Here is a 6,874-nt window from a genome sequence, read left to right as displayed (position 1 = left end):
TCAAAGTACATTTGCAAATAGAAACATTCTTTCCATTCTTTCCATTCTGCACTTAAGGCAGAAATAGCTATTATTTCACAAAATTTAAGAAACACAGATTACTAGAATATAAAGATATGAAATGTTGTACTGTAAAAATCCTGATGAAACAGGCACAGCATGACAAATTTCTTCATGCAGAGCATTCCTCAAACCAATGATATGTATCCAGCCTTGTAACATGTTTAAAACATTCAATAATGCCTTATTTTCCAGATGAAGTGGTTCATTCATGTTGGAGTAGCCTCATTTTTGGAAATCAAAGTGTGAGCTCAACCATCAAAAAGCATATATGTGACTGACTACAATCCCTTTCTATTGTGGCCATTTTGTCATGGTACATTTTTAGATGAGCTACATTTACCACCAACAAATTCATCCCCTGCTTTCTGTTGTAGTCTCCTCCTGTGGAAGCATTATTCTAGAAACTGCCACATAGGCAAGATCAGATCTAATTATAAAACCCCCTCAAAGATCCTTCAGTGTGTTATGGAATAAAAATGGTACAGAGCTGCTGTTAGTCTCCTCACAATCCCCAGCTTTTGGCTCTTTAAAGCACTTAAACATGCAATGGGGCAATCTCCCTTGAGTGTGCAAATAACTTAGAGCAGAGGGAAAGCATTTGAAGATCCTTTCAGTTGCAGGTTAAGAAATAACAGTCTTGCAGGGACATGCCTTAGTGTTTCCACATAGTGGAGGCTAACAAAATTAAATGCTTCCTGTAATTCAAAAACCCTGAGCAGAGGTGAAGGGGAGATTGATAACTTGTTACACAACTTTCCAGATGAAGCTATGACCTATTTTAGCTTAATCTGCTGCATTAAACGTTGTGGGAGCTCAGCAGTCAGCTGGAAGCAGGTATTCTTTCTCACTGCCACCAATCCATAAACAAATGGGTGTATCCCCAAAGCAAATACTAACATCAGCTGCCAATCACGATACACTGACAAAATTCAAATCATTTTGTTCTGTGAGAAAAGATATCTTTCATCTTTGCAAATATCCCTGATGCAGTTTTATTGCTGTCTTGAAAACTATGAAGAGAGCAATTAATTATTCACCTTTCAGTTCTGTCCTAGCAAAAGAGCAATGGAAACCTTTGGATGTCTCTATAGCCTGAGACAGCAAAAGCCATTGAAGAAAATATGCCTTTTCCCACCAAATTTCTAATTTTTCCCAACTGACAAAGTTCAGAGAGTGTTAGCAGTAGTGAATGCCTGCCACACCAAAATGTATCTTTTGTCTATGCTAAATGGCAGAAAACAACACTAATTGTCTCTCTCTGTGAAACAATGACTATGAATGTGTATGAATTACGTAATTAGACCTTTTTTTTTCACTGCTTCTGCGTCAGCTGCTGCGGCATTTTTGCATTTTCTTCTTTTGGACAATAAAAAGTTGAAACAATGTTCCCCTTAAAAATTATTCTAGACTTACTTTTGTGCTCTAATCTTTTCGCATTCTGCCTTGCACCTGGCAATCCACTAGAAGCTACTGAGAAAAGTCTATAAAAATTACATATGCTTTACGATGCTAATCAGTGTTTTTACTAACCATGCAAAATTATCCATCCGCCACTTCTAGAAAGTGCAAGGCCACTTCTTTTTGGGGGCTATATTTGAACTCACTGCTGGGATATAACTCTCACAGTCATCATCGTGATCACAATCCAGATAGAGATGTTTTTCAATCACCTAAAAATAAATCAGTGGCTAAACAGCCATAAAACAGTGGCGTGCTGCTTTCTCTCTCCTGTCATGTGTCCCAGAGATCACATGTCCTGTGTGCTGGCCATATAGCTAAAATATATAGCGTTTGGGTAAGAGGCATGGAACAAAGCAACTTTAGAGATCAAGAATCATTTAAGTTGAATTCCACTGAGGAGACAAACTATTGTTACTGTATATTTATATGTATCTGCTTCCATTTCACCACACCACAAAAGCCATTCGTACAAAGTACTTTAAAATCCTGCATGGATGTGAATTGCTTGAAATCAAATGTACATGTACGCAGCTTAATCTAAACTGTGAGTTCATTTAGGGAAACAAAACATCCTTCATCAAAGACAACCCAGATTCAATCACAAACAAACCACTTTGAGGAAGCGAGCATTCATGATTCTTCTCTCATCTCTCCCCAGAGCTTTTCCTGCTGTCAGGAAGGTTTTCAGCTTTTAAGTAGTAGACTCCCATCTTTTTGAGAAAACCTCCTACTTCACTTCCCAGCAACTTTCACCTGCTGCTCTCCTGGAGCTCAAGGGAAGCCCATATCCCTTTCCATTCCCAAGAGATGGCTCCAGGCAAAGCCCTGCTTCTCCCACAGCCCCAATAGCATGAACCATGCCAGCTCCCTGTCCAGTAGAGACCTGCTGGCCTTTCCTGCTCACCAGCAACAGTGTTGGGATTAACTTTCCCAGCAAACACCAATACAGAGTTCACCTAGAAACCTCCAACCTCTGCAAGAAGCAGCTAGCTTGTTACCTTTTCTCAAGCCCCAGCCCTGTCCTCCTTTGACCTTTGTGATAAACATGCCTCTGCTCAGGGAGGGTAACAAATTGCTGTTTACACAGGCTTTCAAGAATCTTCACAAAAGAGGTTTTGTTACCTAAGCCACAACTCCAGAAAAATAGAAGCTTAGGGTATTGTCTTGTCTCAACAGGCAAACTCTCCAGTGTTAAGTAATACCATTATTTTTCTTTCAGTTGTGAATCACAGTGCAGGCTCAAAACAATACAGAAGAGAGTACATTTGATCTTTGGGGCATAGCCTTATAGTTATTTTTTCTTAAAAGACCATAGCTGAGATACATCTGATTAAATGCATATCTCTACCTCTCATGGGCCATGAGGGCTGCATTCTCTTTCCAAGCAATGGAGAGAAAGAAGTTATTCTAGGGAGGCCTTCTCATCCTGAACCACACTGGTGAGATGAATCTCACTCCAGGTTTCTTCAAACTGAATTTATGCTGAAATCAAGGCCTAATCAGCAGTTACATTGTGTACTGATGCTCCGTAGAAGTCTGATTGAGCTGTGTCCTTACCAGTGTACAGCATCTTAAATAAGAGAGGATTGGCCAGGTCCACCTCCCTGCAGCTCAGTTCAAGTCCTCATCCATGCCCTCCCCAGGGCAGCTTCCAGACCACTCAGACCAGCTCCTCCACTGTCCTCTCTCTGATAAAAGCTCAACATGGATATGGCATAGGACAGTGGAGAAGTCCACAGCAGAAAGACAGGACATATTTACTCCAGCATCAAACAACTGAGGTAGACCTAACCAGAGGACCTCAGAAGAAAACACACTATCCTTTTAAAAACATACACTTGCTTTTAAAAATCTGGATCTTTCTGCCAGCCGTGTATAAATTTCAATGCTTTTTAATATTGCTGAACTCTTTAATCAGACGCTTTCCAGAGGTGCTGTCCAATTCCTGCAAAGGTATTTCCTTAAAATCAGTTTCAGATTTTGGTAACTGCAAGCCTGTCACAGAACTTGTCCTCCAGTTGTACCTGATGGGAACACAGTCTGTTTCATTCTCAAGGAAGGTGGCTGCCTAAGCTGAGAGGAGACAGCAACTGAGGGAAGTAGATGAGAAAAAGTACCAGGTTAGGTACCAGGAAAACCTTGAGTTCAGTGTGTCTAAGGGCAACTCTTTCAAGTGATTTCCAGTTAAGACAAGCTGTGACTTCAGTGGCATTTTTAAAAGAAAACTTCTGAACTGAATTCTTAATGTAAGCGTCCAGAGAGATTTTCACATGTCAAAAGTAACATGAAAAATACTCAGGAATTAAAAAAGTAAACACACTTCTGTAGGCTTTGCACATGACAGCAAGAAGCTTTATTGTGTAGGAAGCCTCAAGTCTTTTAATTATTCTACGACAGTGATGATTAAATGTCGAAACGTTTTGTTACTGGAGGCTGTATTTCTTCAAGGCCTAATTTTAATTATTTTTAACTTTCAGATATTTGGCATTTTTATCTGTCTGTTCTTAGATCTTTCCTTCTTATAAATTGAGAGTAAGTGCAAGAACACTGGGGAGGAAATGCCAAGACAATAAAGAGCTCAAATTTCTAATTTGAAACACAAAAGTAATCTCAGCTGTAGCTATGGAGCCATGATTTCTGAATTATATTATCCTCATATCACCTGGTAAGAATAAAAAGAGGACATCTATGCACAGCAGTGCAATCTATTTCAAAGATATCATCATGCTAAATTTAATGGGGAGTACCAAGCCCAGTTCCCCACTGAAGAGAAAGCTTAATGAATTCTTCCAGACTGACATTTTTTTTCAACTCAGAACAACCTTGCTGATTATTTGAAGATTAACATGAAGAACATTCCTTCCTGCAACTCCTCAGAATGACCAGGACCTAACAAACATAATGCATAATGAATATTAGCTCTTGTATATCAACAACGGCGCAGCTGAATGCTGCTCAAGTCACCAGTTCTCGGGAAGAGGCTTGGCAGCCAAGGCAGCAGCTAGATGGGATGTTTATTGGATGTCTTCCACCAGCTGCACTGCGTGGTGGCTTGACTGTTAGATTATAAATATTTCCCCTTGTGAAAAAGGGAAGTTGGCTGGATGAACACTGATTCAGCAGGACGTATTCATAGCCTCGGCAGAGATTGGTGTGTAAGAAAGCAGGAATGGGAAGCATTGAATTAGGCCTGGGAAGTCCCCTCTCTCCACAGGCACATGAGCAGAGCACTTATCTCTGGAAGCTAGTCAGCATGGCACGTGGGCAATAGGAATATTAATAACTCCTCTACAGCAAGATTTCTGGGGGCAGGATGGCTCACCCAAACCACAGCCTCCATGGCCACTCGGTGCAGATGGGCAACTTCTGCATTGAGGAGTTCCTTCTGCAAAGGCAAACTGAGCTGCCAGGCTGGGTGAGGCGCAGGAGGCACACCAAAATTCAGAGAAGACATATTTAGGAGATACTGCTTTCCCCACTGTTGGCCACAGGCAACAAGTCACTAAGTCATTCTTAAGCATTGTACCCAAGGCCAGTGGATCATGCAAGCCTTGCCTGTGCCTGTCTCAGAGAGCACCAAAGACCTGCCTGCCTATTGCAATGTCTGACATGGAGACCATCAGTAGACAGGCCTTTTGGAGAGCTGCACAAGGAATTCATTCTAGCTGGCAGGAATGGAAAAACACATGGTGAAGATGGATAGGATGTGCAATCAGGTTCTCATCCATCTTGCAGCATGGCTATGAAGACTGATAAGGATCAAGTGGTAAGAGCAAAGCGGAAATTTCCTTTGCCCTGCAGAAGCCTTCCCCAGAGGTGTCAGAGTGATGGGATAGCTCTGGAGTTTGTCTTAGTGCTGGCTTTGTGCGAGTGGCTCTGACTCACCAGGGCAATTCTGGACCAAGGGGTTTTCCAGGAGGCAGGGGCTGAAATCCCCAGGGATGTTGGTCTAGACAGGGTGCTCTTCCCTTTGACCTCATTGAGGACATCAGCTTCCTCTTTATGCAAGTAACACCAGCTTCCAGGGCAGGTTATTTTGAGCTACAGAACAGTTATGAAAGAGGAATATGCTGAGGGTTTGAGGAAAAAGATGCTCCTGTTTTAAGTATCCTTTTCAGACCACAGTTGTGCCAGGACACTCATTGCTGCTGCTCACAGGAAACAATTTTTATTCTTGACATCTAAAGAGACTCAAACAGCCTGAGAATGGCTCTTTGCCTGACACTGGGTGAGAGAGCTCGTAGAACGATCTCCATTTCCCTCAGGATAATCAGAGGGAAATCCCAGTCGTTAAGTCTTCTGTCAAGTGTTGACGTAAGAGGGATTGCAAATTAATCCTGCTTCCCATTCATCTCATCCCAGCAGAGATCCCGCTAGTAAAACCAGTCCTCCAACAGCCTCAGGGAAATCCCAGACTGTATCACAGTGCTCTCCTGCCCTTTCCTGCAACAAATATTCCCTGGTATTTCATGTGCATGTGTTACATCTCCCAATCCTTAAGAGCTGATTTGTAGGAGAAGGCACAGGCAAGGTGTGAGAGCAGTGGAGGCACGGGAGGCTTACGATATTCTGGGCTGTGAAGATGTGTGACCCTCTCTCTACTTCCCCAGCAGCTGGTCCCTGGCTGCCTCACCTGTCTTTGGTGCCTCATAACTCTTCAGCAACAGCCTGCCTGGCCTGAGCAGGGCTGACTTGTGGGTTGTGGGGAAAGGACATGTTTTGTGGCCCCTCCTGGCCTGTCCCATTCTTGCTGGCCCTTTCCTCTTCTGTCTTCTCTGCTCTCTCAGAGGCTTTCTTCTACAAACAGAGAAGCAATTTCAGTGGAATGAAAGAACCTGGCAACCTGGGCTGCCAGAAGGTGAATGCCCCCAGCCTAATGGCAGGAAGCATCAGGAGCTGTGCCTGCACATGGGGTCATTGTCACGGGCAGCACTGGGGAGGACCCACTGGGATTAGCATTGCAGGGGCATGAGGCTGCACTGAGTTGTGCATTGAGGAGTTTGTGGCTGGGGGAGTCACACAGACCTGGGTACCAGCCTAGGGAAGCTGGATTTTGCTGTATGACCCTTTGGTTCAAAAACACACTTTCTGAAACTGCCTCATTGAATACACAACACCAGCCTGTGCCACTCCAAGGACTCCATATCCCATGGAATTGTCAAGGGCCAAAGAGGAAGAACAGAAGACACAGGGGACACACTAAGTGTTCTGCACCATACGGTTGACATTTGGATTGCAGCGGGGCAATTCCTCAGAAACCACTGAGATAAGAGTAATCAATGGATACTCAGCAAACAATGTCCCCAAGGATATGCAAGAAACTTCTAGCTGAGGGCTGGAACTTGCCAGG

This window comes from Sylvia atricapilla, chromosome 6, assembly GCF_009819655.1.
Source record: "Sylvia atricapilla isolate bSylAtr1 chromosome 6, bSylAtr1.pri, whole genome shotgun sequence".
NCBI lineage: Eukaryota > Metazoa > Chordata > Aves > Passeriformes > Sylviidae > Sylvia > Sylvia atricapilla.
The sequence above is the reverse complement of the archived record's forward strand: the minus strand, read 5'-3'. Positions refer to the sequence as shown.